This window comes from Siphateles boraxobius, unplaced genomic scaffold (genome assembly GCF_051911475.1).
Source record: "Siphateles boraxobius isolate OS27281-9 unplaced genomic scaffold, OSU_SipBor_1 143, whole genome shotgun sequence".
NCBI lineage: Eukaryota > Metazoa > Chordata > Actinopteri > Cypriniformes > Leuciscidae > Siphateles > Siphateles boraxobius.
Window position 1 is genome coordinate 1,009,608 of NW_027508748.1, and position 13,169 is coordinate 1,022,776.

General features: G+C 35.0%; 2 long non-coding RNA genes across 2 annotated transcripts in view; one reads left to right on the top strand and one right to left on the bottom strand.

Moving 5' to 3' along the window:
* LOC143738328 (uncharacterized) overlaps positions 1-13,169 on the top strand; it is a 57,834-nt gene that overhangs the window by 38,631 nt on the left and 6,034 nt on the right. The gene's annotated exons all lie outside the window — the stretch shown is intronic.
* On the bottom strand, positions 253-12,782 carry LOC143738326 (uncharacterized). The gene is made up of 4 exons (XR_013203886.1): positions 12,585-12,782; positions 4,349-4,484; positions 2,120-2,164; positions 253-896 (listed from the first exon to the last, which is right to left on the bottom strand). It is a non-coding gene; the product is annotated as an uncharacterized LOC143738326 (long non-coding RNA).

Sequence of the window (13,169 nt, forward strand, 5' to 3'; positions counted from 1 at the left end):
ATATAAAATATTGGTATTATTTTATATTCAAATTGTTAAATAATAATACAAAATAATAATGATTTTTATACAGTATTTAATATTTTCAATATGTTATTTTCATTAATTTAAATTCAAATAGTTAAATAATAAATTATAATTTAATAATTTAAGTATAACATATTAGTATTATTTTTTATATTCAAATGTTTAAATAATAATAAAATTATAACAAAAAATTATAAATACGTGAAAAAATTAGAGAGAGGAACATAATAGGAAAACAAATAATTTAATAAATGACTTGACAAAACAAATAGAATTAATGTGTAATTACATTCATTCTTCAGTTCTTTCACATGATGAGATGTTTGTTTTTAATGCATTACACATGAACACATGATTTAACAACAAACAAGTTTAATAAATTCTGTGACAAACTGTTCTGCTACATTATTGTAATGTGTGCTAAATAAGAATATATAACAATAATGATCAGAGTGTGTAAAGCATAATTTCCATTTAGCGTTTCTCCAGTCTAGTGTAGAAACGAAACCTCAGAGAAAACTCACTGTAAAACTGCTTTATTATCAGGCAAAAAAAAAAGGACAAATTGGTACAAAAATAGAAAACGAATAATTGGAGGATTTGTATCATCTTGAGACGTTAACGCTCTATAAAGTGAAACTCCCTCTAGTTTAAAAGATGAAATCAGCTCCAGATCTCGAAGCTTTCATTGGTTATTATTATTCTGTTATTGCTGAAACCCCAGACTCTGAGATCAACTCTCTCTCTCTCTCTCTCTTCATGAAACGTGACATCACCGATGACCTCTGACCCTTCCCGTCATGTGAGCACGGCACTCCCACGCCACGACATCACTTCCTCACGTCTGCATATGCGCAGACAGATCGATTCTGCAACAGGAGAAAAACACGTCAAAACTGGGATTTTAACAGTGTGCTTGTAGCACGTATTACTATAGAAATAACAGTAATTTAGGCATTACTACGAATAACGGTAACACTTTATTTTACATCCTTTTTACATAATTTACATGGACTTACCATAGTAATAACAGTAAATTAGGCATAATTACATGCAACTAACCCTCAACCAAACCCTAATCCTATAGTAAGTACATGTAGTTAGTTATTATTACTCAGTACTTAAATCTATAATTACACTGTAACACTGACACCTTAAAATAAACTGTAACCCGAATAACGAAACTTATCCACAGTATTCCTGCGCCCCATGACGCTTTGCGCGAATTATGGGTGTAACTTCCGTTAAGCTGTAAACAATCAGTGAAAGACTAGCTCTGGACGCAATAATATATTTTTAAACCGTGTACGATGACTTTACATTATTCTACTTACCCTTCAACCATTGAACATTAAAAGGACGTTTAAAAGTGTAAAAGCATAAACAAGGTACTTTCAAAAGACCATGAATAATCTATGAAAAAGTATCTTTCCACAGCAAAATCGGCGGTAATCTGTATTATGTAACATACGTTGCCTTAATAAAAAATAAAAAATAAATGTTTTACTTCAGCATTGCGTGATTCTATTTTAAAGTGATTTCAGTCATTTTGACAGATAATAAATTGTAAATTTACCTGTGAAACCAAACCTGGAAAGAGACGTGCAGGATTTGGGGAGTATTCCAGTGAATTGGTATACGCTACATCGTAAATTAAATCGGGAGAACAGACCACAAATGTGCAGTATATGTTGACCTTTATCATACTATTACAGCGAAACTCAAAAGAAAAAAAGAAAATAATCATGAGGAAAAGAATGCAGAGCTCTCACTATAGATATTCTTGTTATAACCTGTCACGTTAAAATACCAAGTGTTACGTTATTCTGATGTTATTCTTAGATAAAACATGAAAGAAAACTAATAGCTCATTAAGTCAAACTGACGGATCAGCTTTATTTGTAGGGCAACCTTATGATTTGAAATGATTCGTTTCAGTCTTTTTGAATGGTAGTTCCCCAAACCGGAAGTGCCACCCATAATTCAAAACGCAGTAAGCTCGTCAGGAATAAGGTGGATAGTAAGTGCATGTGGTTTGTTGATATTCCTCAGTACTTACTCTGAGACAAGAGCACATTAAAATAAAACTGACCTGCTCAACACATAGAGGAACTGATCCGGATCATCTGCAAACTCCCTGAAAACACAACAATCTTCATCATCACCATCATCATCATCATCATCATCATCATCACCATCATCATCATCACCATCATCATCATCACCATCATCATCATCACCATCATCACCATCATCATCATCATCATCATCATCATCACCATCATCATCATCACCATCATCATCATCACCATAACCATCATCATCATCACCATCATCATCATCATCACCATCATCATCACCATCATCATCATCATCATCATCACCATAACCATCATCACCATCATCATCATCATCATCACCATCATCACCATCATCATCATCATCATCACCATCATCATCATCATCATCATCATCATCATCATCATCATCATCACCATCACCATCATCATCACCATCATCATCATCACCATCATCACCATAACCATCATCACCATCATCATCACCATCATCATCACCATCATCATCATCACCATCATCACCATCATCATCACCATCATCATCACCATCATCATCATCACCATCATCACCATAACCATCATCATCATCACCATCATCATCATCACCATCATCATCACCATAACCATCATCACCATCATCACCATAACCATCATCACCATCATCATCACCATCATCATCACCATAACCATCATCATCATCATCATCATCACCATCATCACCATCATCATCATCATCATCATCATCACCATCATCACCATAACCATCATCATCATCACCATCATCATCACCATCATCACCATCACCATCATCATCATCATCATCACCATAACCATCATCATCATCACCATCATCATCACCATAACCATCATCACCATCATCACCATAACCATCATCACCATCATCATCACCATCATCATCACCATCATCATCATCACCATCATCACCATAACCATCATCACCATCATCATCATCATCATCACCATCATCATCATCATCATCACCATCATCATCAGCGGACTGTGGGGTCGGATATTATATTACAGTGTATGTTGAATATATTACCAGTTAAACGATCTGTATGAAAGTCGAAAAGTCTTTTAAGTGGATTAAACCTTACATTGGCTTCCTAAAAACACCTGTGTAACGATGGCAGGAGGAATGAAGCAGAGAGCGAATCCAAATGCAAGCACTTTAATTATCTAACAGACAAGTAATCCAGAAAACTCTAAACTCAGAAAAAGGCACACAGGACACAGAACTAGGAACATCAAACAACGACCGACAAACACCAACTGAAGAACAAGGGTATAAATACACAGGCAAACAAGCTAAACAAGATAAAAAAGGGGGCGTGGCTAATCAGAAACACATGGGGAGACTAATCAACAGAACGGGGAACAGCTGAACATGTACAGACAGGGAAACACATGACAGACAAGAACAAGGAACAAAACACAACGCCCACACCGTGACAACCAGTATGGATGTAAACTATTTGGTTAATAATAATAATAATAATAATAATACAAAATAATAATAATTCATTTTTAATAGTGTTTAATATTTTTTTTAATATGTTATTATCATTATTATTTTATTTATTCAAATTATTAAATAATAATAATTCATTTTTAAATATATTCAAGTTGTAAAATAATAATAATAATATTAATTCATTTTTATATAGTATTCTTTAATATGTTTAAATTATGTATTATCATTATTATTATTTTATATTTAAATTGTTAAATAATAATAATTACTTTTTATAATTACTTTTTTGATATAGTATTAAATGTTTTTAATAATTTGTTATTATCATTATTATTTTATTTATTCAAATGTTAAATAATAAATGATTACTATTATTATTAAACAATTTAAGTATAAAATATTAGTATTCTTTTTATATTTAAATTGTTAAATGATAATAATGAATTTCCATATAGTAGTCTTTAATAATTTTAAAAATTTGTTATCATTATTATTGTTATTATTTTGTTTTCAAATTGTTAAATAATAATAACAATTATTATTATTAATTTTAGACTCTTTTCACAGACTGTGATGATGTGCTTCCACAGTTATCAATATCGCATTCAAGTTTTTCCCTGTTTTCTTTTTTTTTATCATAAACATTTATAACGCTATACTTTGTGTAATATTAGTCGGGCAGTAAATTGCATCTTTCTCTGTAATGAATGTTTTTCTGGACATGGACTGAGTGTTTGACTGGACTCACCCTGAGCCCCAGTGATAGAAGACTCTGTCCTGATAGTACAGACACAGGAACAGCCACACACTGATAGTCTCCAGCCAGAAGATCACGAAGAGGAACCAGACAGAAGAGAGCAGCGCCTCACACACCATCCTGAGACCTGCAGAGAACATCATCATCATCATCATTATCATCATTATCATCATCATAATCATCACTACTATCATCATCATCATCACTACTATCATCATCATCATCACTACTATCATCATCATCATCATCATCATCATCATCATCACTATCATCATCATCATCCTCACTACTATCATCATCATCATCATCACTACTATCATCATCATCATCACTACTATCATCATCATCATCATCATCATCATCATCATCACTACTATCATCATCATCATCCTCACTACTATCATCATCATCATCATCACTATCATCATCATCATCACTATCATCATCATCATCATCATCATCACTACTATCATCATCATCATCATCATCATCACTACTATCATCATCATCATCCTCACTACTATCATCATCATCATCATCACTATCATCATCAAAATCATCATCATCATCATCATCCCTACTATCATCATCATCATCATCATCACTACTATCATCATCATCATCATCACTATCATCATCATCATCATCATCACTATCATCATCATCATCATCATCACTATCATCATCAAAATCATCATCATCATCATCATCCCTACTATCATCATCATCATCATCATCACTACTATCATCATCATCATCATCATCATCATCACTATCATCATCAAAATCATCATCATCATCATCATCACTACTATCATCATGGAAAAAGTCCATGAAAAAGTCCAAAAATGACAAAAAGTTAAATTAAGACAAAAAGTCAAAATTATGACAGACATAATTTTGACTTTTTGTAATTTTAATCAAAATTATGACAGTCAAAATTATGACAGACATACCAAGTTGAAAATATGATATGAAAATGTCCAAAAAACGACAGAAAGTCAAAATTATGACAGATATACCAAGTTGAAAATATGATATGAAAATGTCCAAAAAACGACAGAAAGTCAAAATTATGACAGATATACCAAGTTGAAATTATGATATGAAAATGTCCAAAAAATGACAAAAAGTCAAAATTATGACAGATATACCAAGTTGAAATTATGATATGAAAACGTCGAAAAAATGACAAAAAGTCAAAATTATGACAAAAAGTCAAAATTATGACAGACATACCAAGTTGAAATTATGATATGAAAACGTCGAAAAAATGACAAAAAGTCAAAATTATGACAAAAAGTCAAAATTGTGACAGACATACCAAGTTGGAATTATGATATGAAAACGTCGAAAAAATGACAAAAAGTCAAAATTATGACAAAAAGTCAAATTTGTGACAGATATACCAAGTGGAAATTAAGATATGAAAATGTCAAAAAAATGACAAAAAGTCAAAATTACGACAAAGTGTCAAAATTACGACAGACATACCAAGTTGAAATTGCCAAAAAGTCAAATGGGTAATGTAAAAACAAGATATTAATGTGTGTGTCTGGATGATGAGTAGAAAGAAAGCTTCTCTCCAGCTCTTCAACAGATCGACTCTTGCTGAGCTAAACCCACTGCAGTTATGACTCCTCTTCCCACCTCACAGGGACCAACCACAGAACACTCTGCATGGAAAGTGTTTTCATCGCTGTACGAGAATGCTGCAGTTTTACAACATTTCTGTTCAGCTGTGTACAACTTTCATCAGCTCTGGTCCAGTGGGTTCAACAGCACATCTTTCTGTTCAGCTCTGTTCAACACTGGATCGGTTCTAATACACGTGCTCGGATGTCTGGGAGATGTTGACGCTGGACTCAAAAAGCAGAGTCCGGTCCAGAGTCCGTGAAAAAGCCGGTCGCTCTCCATTGTAAAAACGAAAGAAGCCGATATAACACACGCTTGTTATATCGTTGACTCCATGGGTTATTGTTTTCAACCAACTTCCATGGAACTCCTTAGCCAAGTTGTATATCTACAGTGTGTAACTGTATGCTATATAATGGCTGAATATGATGATTTGAGGAAAGTTATTCCGGATCATTCGCACAAAGAAGAAAAATGCTGAATTGAGGAAAATTGACCTATTCCGTCACACAAAGGTCCATGTAATGCTTCACTTTTCAAACCATACAATGCAAATGAAAAAATAAAAAATTGAAACCAGACATTTGTTTTTTCCTTATTTTCAGTACACTTCATCAATAGCTAGATTTTTTTTAAACATACCAAGTTGAAATTATTATATGAAAAGTTCAAAAAATGAAAAAGTCCAAAATAGTCAAAATTATGACAAAAATTCAAAATTATGACAGTTGAAATTTTTATGAAAAAGTCAAAAAAATGACAGTCAAAATTATAACAAAAAGTCAAAATTATGACAGACATACCAAGTTGAAATTATGATATGAAAATGTCGAAAAAATGATTAGATTAGACAGACTTTATTGTCATTCAACAGAACATTCACGATATACAATTGAACGAGATTTCGTTGCAAGGCTCCGAATAAAAACAGAAGACAGGTAAAAGAGAAACAGTATAAATATGTGCAATATAAAAATATATGTAGTATAAGATTTAACAATTAAGAAGCAATTATGACTAGTGCAAATAACAGTAGCAGCAGAATGTTGGCCATATAAAGTGACTAGTGTCATATGTAAGCGGGGGTTATTGGAAATTTTAGCAGTCTTATGACGTGGGGGATGAAGCTGTTGTGAAATCTGGATGTTCTGCATTTGAAACTGCTGAACCTCTTGCCAGAGGGCAGCAGGGAGAACAGTTGGGTTGGGGTGAGAGGGGTCTCTTAAGATTGACTGAGCCCTGGTCAGGCAGCGTCTGCGAGCGGTGTCATGGATGGGAGGAAGTGCTGTCCCAATGATTTTCTCCGCTGTCCTCGCCACTCTCTCTACACATTTCCAGTCCGAGGCGTTGCAGGCCCCAAACCAGACAGAGATGCAGCTGGTCAGTATGCTCTCTATTGTCCCTCTGTAGTGTTGTGAACTTTTTCTTTGTAGAAAAGTTAGAAGCTCAGACCAGGAGACGGTGGAAGTTTTCCAAGCAGAAGTTCTTTATTGCTTGTCGTTGCTGCACTCATTCCAACATCGTCTGACTTCTTGAGTCAAACATTGTAATATATTTACATTATAAGAGGGAGGGATTACATTGTGATGGTGGAATCTCGTATACAAGTTTAGGAACCTGTATTAAAAGAGAGAGGGAAAAACTTATTCAAACCCTGAGACTCCAGAACAGGAGTGACAGGACTCTCTCTTGCTAAGACAAAAGCTTAGCGAGAGTCTCCAAGAGTTTCATTAACATGTTTCATTTAACTTACAATAGAAAGAAAAACCCGTCTGACAGCTGTATATAGAGGCACAGAATAAGACAGGAGTTTCGTGCTCCACAGCTGAATGCTAAATTCAATTTACAGAACTTTCTCAGTTCATATATGATAGTATTAGAAACTAAATTAAACATTTGACAAAGTTGTATTCCTTCAGTAGAAAGTAGTGAGGATGGGAGGGGGGAGGTTTGCTCTTCTCATCCGACGCAGAAAGTGCAGACGCTGCTGTGCTCTCTTTACACGAGCAGAGGTGTGGAGGGACCAGCTTAAAGTGTCTGTGATCTGCACCCCAAGGAATTTGATGCTGCTGACCTGCTCCACTGCGGCGTCGTTGATGAGGAGGGGGGTGCGACTTGGCTTATTTTTCCTAAAGTCAACGACAACCTCTCTTGTTTAGTTGACATTCAGGATTAGATTGTTTGTGTCACACCAGTCCACCAGATGTTTTACCTCCTCTCTGTAGGCCAGTTCATTATTGTCTCTGATGAGACCCACCACTGTCGTGTCGTCCGCATACTTAATGATGTGGTTTGTACTGAACCTGGCACGGCAGTCATGGGTCATCAGGGTGAAGAGCAGTGGGCTCGGTACGCAGCCCTGGGGGGAGCCGGTGCTAAGGCAGATGATGCAGGAGGTGTTTTTCCCAACCCTCACAGACTGAGGTCTGTCTCTGAGGAAATCCAACAGCCAGTTGCACAGTAAGGTGTTCGAGGGGGGCCAGTTTGCTCACCAGGTGCTGGGGGATAATTGTATTGAATGCTGAACTAAAATCTAGGGCTGGGCGATAAATCGATTTTATCGATTAACTCGAATGTGTAGTTTACGCCGATTTTTTTAAAATGAAAATCGGTTTTCTCTTTAACAACCGCCGACGCCCCCCGTCTGGGCTCCCGAGGTTCCGACCGGGCTCAGCGCTTGCCATGATAGAGATACACAAACAACATGGCAAATGAGCAGGACCGCGGCAGCAGAAGCACACCCGCCGAAAACATTTAGGCTACAAGCTGAATCTGCAGGGCCGCCAACTCTCACGAGTTCACTGTGAGAGACGCAATTCTGTCACTTTTTACACGCTGTCACGCCACTAGACATGTGCCGGTATTCGGTAATGCGATAAATCGCGGTAATGAATATGCACGAAATTGTTATCGCGGGGACTTCGAAATACCGTGAAAAATAATAGATCCGAATTTAGATTTTTAGAACGCGCATCAGCTTATTTTCCATCAACCGCTTAAAAAACAATGCGTATATGCTGCGCAAAACACATGTGCACTTTGATGTAAACAATCCCCACATCACATGTATAAGCACTGTGTGAATGCAGTGTGCACTCTAGTCTAATGTAAACAATCCTCACATGGAGAAGAAGCACGGCGGAAGGAGGAACGCTGCCGACTATTTATCCCCCGCATGGCTACCAACTCTCACGCATTCAGCAGCTTGAGACTCACGCATTTGACACTTTCACACGGTCTTGCGCCACACATCCATTTTCTCACCCAGAGAAAAATCGCGGAGCAAAGAGGACACTGACACCGACAGACTAGACAGAGCAGGTTACTTTTGATATGAAAAAAATATCAGCTCTCAGGTTTTATAACGAAATTCAGACAATAAATACTGTTTTGGTGCTTGTAAATGTGACGTGACAGATCGCGCGCCTCAGATCAAGTAAACCGATCATCTGTTACTTTTTATTAAAGATACAGTACAACCCACCGAAAGGTATACGTACTTTCGATCAATCAGTGTTTTTCAACCACGGAAAGAGGTCAATAACACTGCAGGAGAACAATTATGTCACAGAACGTTACATTTACCTCAGGAAAGCCATTTAATGTTAGTTGACTATAAGAAAATAGCTATAGAGAGGAGTATTTTGCTAAATATGTGCACTATATTATTTTAATATATGTTTACTTGTCATTATATAATTGTTATTATAATGAAAATTACGGCATATTACATTTTTATATTTATATTATTATTATATTTATATTGTATGCATTATATTTAATTTCTCTCTGTATGTTTACAGCATTATGTGAGATATATTTTTTCTTGAGAAACATTTAAATGCAGGCTATCTACTGTAGCCTACCTAATATTTATCCAAATGAGTCAATATTGAATCAAGATTGAAATTAAATCCAAGAATTTAATTGAAATCATGAAAATTGTGTTAAGCAATAATACAAACAGTAGCCTCAGTAACCATGTAAACATTATAACATGTTGTCACTAAAAAATAAAATTAATGTTTTGACAATCACAATTACACATTGTGATGCAAGTTTTTTTTTAGATACCCCCAATCCGTCTGTTTCTCTTGTGCAATTAAAATATCGTGATAATACCGTATACCGTGATAAAAGCTCAATCAATTAATCGCAGCATGAAAATTTGATACCGGCACATGCCTACACGCCACACATCCCTTTTCTCACGCAGAGAAAAATTGCGAAGCAAAGAGGACACTGACACCGACAGACAAGACAGAGCAGGTTACTATCGACATGAAACAGATTCTCAGCTCTCAGATTCTGTCAATTTTATTACGAAATTCAGACAATGAACATCGTTTTGGCGCTTGTAAATGTGACGTGAAAGAACGCTGACAGATCTCAGTTCAAGCGGCACGTGAACCGAACATCTGTTACTCTTTACTACTAACTTACCGAGATGTAATAAAATCGATCGATCAGTGTTTTTCAACCGCGGAAAGATGTCCATAAAACAGCTGGAGAACAACATATGCCACGTAACGTTACATTTACCTCAGGATGGCTTTCAATGACCCATAGCACGCATGTGGACTTAAAATAATTGCTATAGAGAGGAGTATTTTGCTAAATATTATAACTATATTACATTTTTATTATATTTTTACCTATATCATAAAAAATAGTATAACGTTGTTATTATAAAAAACGAATTATATTTAATTTGAGTTAGTTTTAACCTTTAATAATACCAGCTGACAGGGCTCTCTGTATGTTTACAGCATTACACAGTATTAGGTGACTTTTTTTGAGAACAATTAACAACACATTAACGTATCTACTGTACCTAATATTTATCCAAAGGAATTGATATTGAATCAAGATCAGAATCAATTCACAAGAATTTAAATGAAATTGTGAAATTTGTGTTAAGCAATAATAAAAACAGTAGCATACCAGTCATTGTACTGGTATTAATAAACTTAATAAAATTATGTTTAGTTACCAAATAATTTGACAATCACAATACACTTATTGTGATGCAAGTTTTTTGTTTTTTTACACATCCCCCCAATCCCAATCCACCCATTTTATTTTATGTTACATTTTCACTGTTTTCAAAGACAGGGCCTGTCCTCTTGTCTTTTTAGCTTGTTGTTTCTGATGGCACTTTAATCAAGATCAAATCCCAGAAGGGAATATTAAAACAAAATAAAGTTAAAACTTGTTTAGAACAATTTCTTTGTCATCTGCAGATTGATTTTAAGTAGGGAGAGGAAAAAAAACGATTTAAATCGTAAATCGGATTTTTTGTGAAAAAATCTGGGATTTTTTTTTAGGCCATATCGCCCAGCCCTACTAAAATCCAGAAACAGCATTCGCAAGTGGGTATTGTTCTTCTCCAGGTGTTCCAAGCTCAGGTGGAGTGTGGAGGAGACGGCGTCCTCTATGGAGCGGATCAAAGGGGGGGAGGGGGGGGGGAGTTTGGAGATGATGTGGTCCTTCATCAGCCTCTCGAAGCACTTCATACTGATGGGAGTGAGGGCGACAGGACGGTAATCATTGAGTGATGATATTATTGTTTTTTTGGGCACTGGTATGATGGTGGCAGTCTTGAAACAGGATGGGACGACAGCATGAGTAAGCGAGGTGTTAAATATGTCCGTGAGGACGTGAGCCAGCTGGTCGGCACAGTCTTTGAGCACCCGTCCCTGTATGTTATCGGGGCCCGCTGCTTTTCGTGCGTTCAGTCTTCTCTATGTCCTCCGGACATCAGCTGTCTCAAGTCTGAGTGCCTGTTCGTCTGGGTGAGGTGTGGGTTTCCTCACAGGAGTGTTGTTAAGTGATTCAAACCGACCAAACATTTTAAATTATGACTTTAGAAACAATCATTTAATAAATTAAACCATCAATTTGAATTTGAAAATTATATTAAAAAGTGAAAACTATGACAGAAATACTAAATTGAAATTATGAAATGAAAGAAGTCCAAATTGACGAAGAGTCTAAAAAGGATGACAGTCAAAATTATGCCAGACATACTAAATAGAAATTATGATATGAAAAGTCCCAAAAAATGTAAAAAGTCAAAATCATCACAGACATACTAAATTGAAATTATGACATGAAGAAGTGGGGGGAAAAAATCCGTAAACATTAAAAAAAGTAAACATTACGACAAACAGTCGTCACTATCATCATTATCATGCTTTGAAGTGTAATTATTACATTAATGAACAGAAAAAGTGCCTATTTTGATATAATTATGATGACGCACTAAGTCATAATATGAAAATGAAATGACATAAAAATTCCAAATTTACGACAAAAGAAAAATCTAAATGATATAAAGTCATAATTATGACATACGAAGTAATTAATAAATGAAAAGGTCGAAATTATGACTTTGTATGTCATACTTTACAGTTTCCACTTTTTATGTCATAATTACGATTTGCAAAAGCACGATTTCTTTCTTATGTTGCGGAAATGAGATCCGCAACTGTAGATCACAGATGTACAGTATCACAAATAAAACCACTAGCAGCTAACTTAATCATTTTAATAAATACTGACCAATTCATAAAGTTATTGAACGACTGACCTGTTTGTGGACTGAATCCTGCTAGTGAATCAACAGACTGTCAGTCAGTCAGTAAATCAGCTGAAGCCAGTGACACCCACAGACACAAACTTTAATCTGATCTATTAATAAATTAAACACATTTAACAGTAAAATGCTGGAACAGTTTGCAGTTAATCTGATCACACTAAAACGCCATTTCCGGTAATAAGCTTGTACTCGTATTTCAGAATAAAAGTATTTCAAAACAAAGCATTCAATGTTAATAATTTAACCCATGTCTGCTGAAGAAATGCTTAACTCCAGTACAGATAAACTATTTAACAAAAAACTATTTAATACGGAGATTTTTATTATTTAATACCAGCCAAATACTAAACGTTCTAAAAAAATAATAATACAACAGTCGTGTAAAACTTTGAAAAGCGTCTATTGTTATTGTTGTTATTATTATTATTATTATTATTATTATTATTAATAATGTCATTATGACAGTAATATATTACTACAATTGCTGTACTAATAACACTATGAAATGAATGTAAAAAAATATGATTTCATAAAAGTACTAATTATTTTATTATGATAATTAATTTTTATATAAAA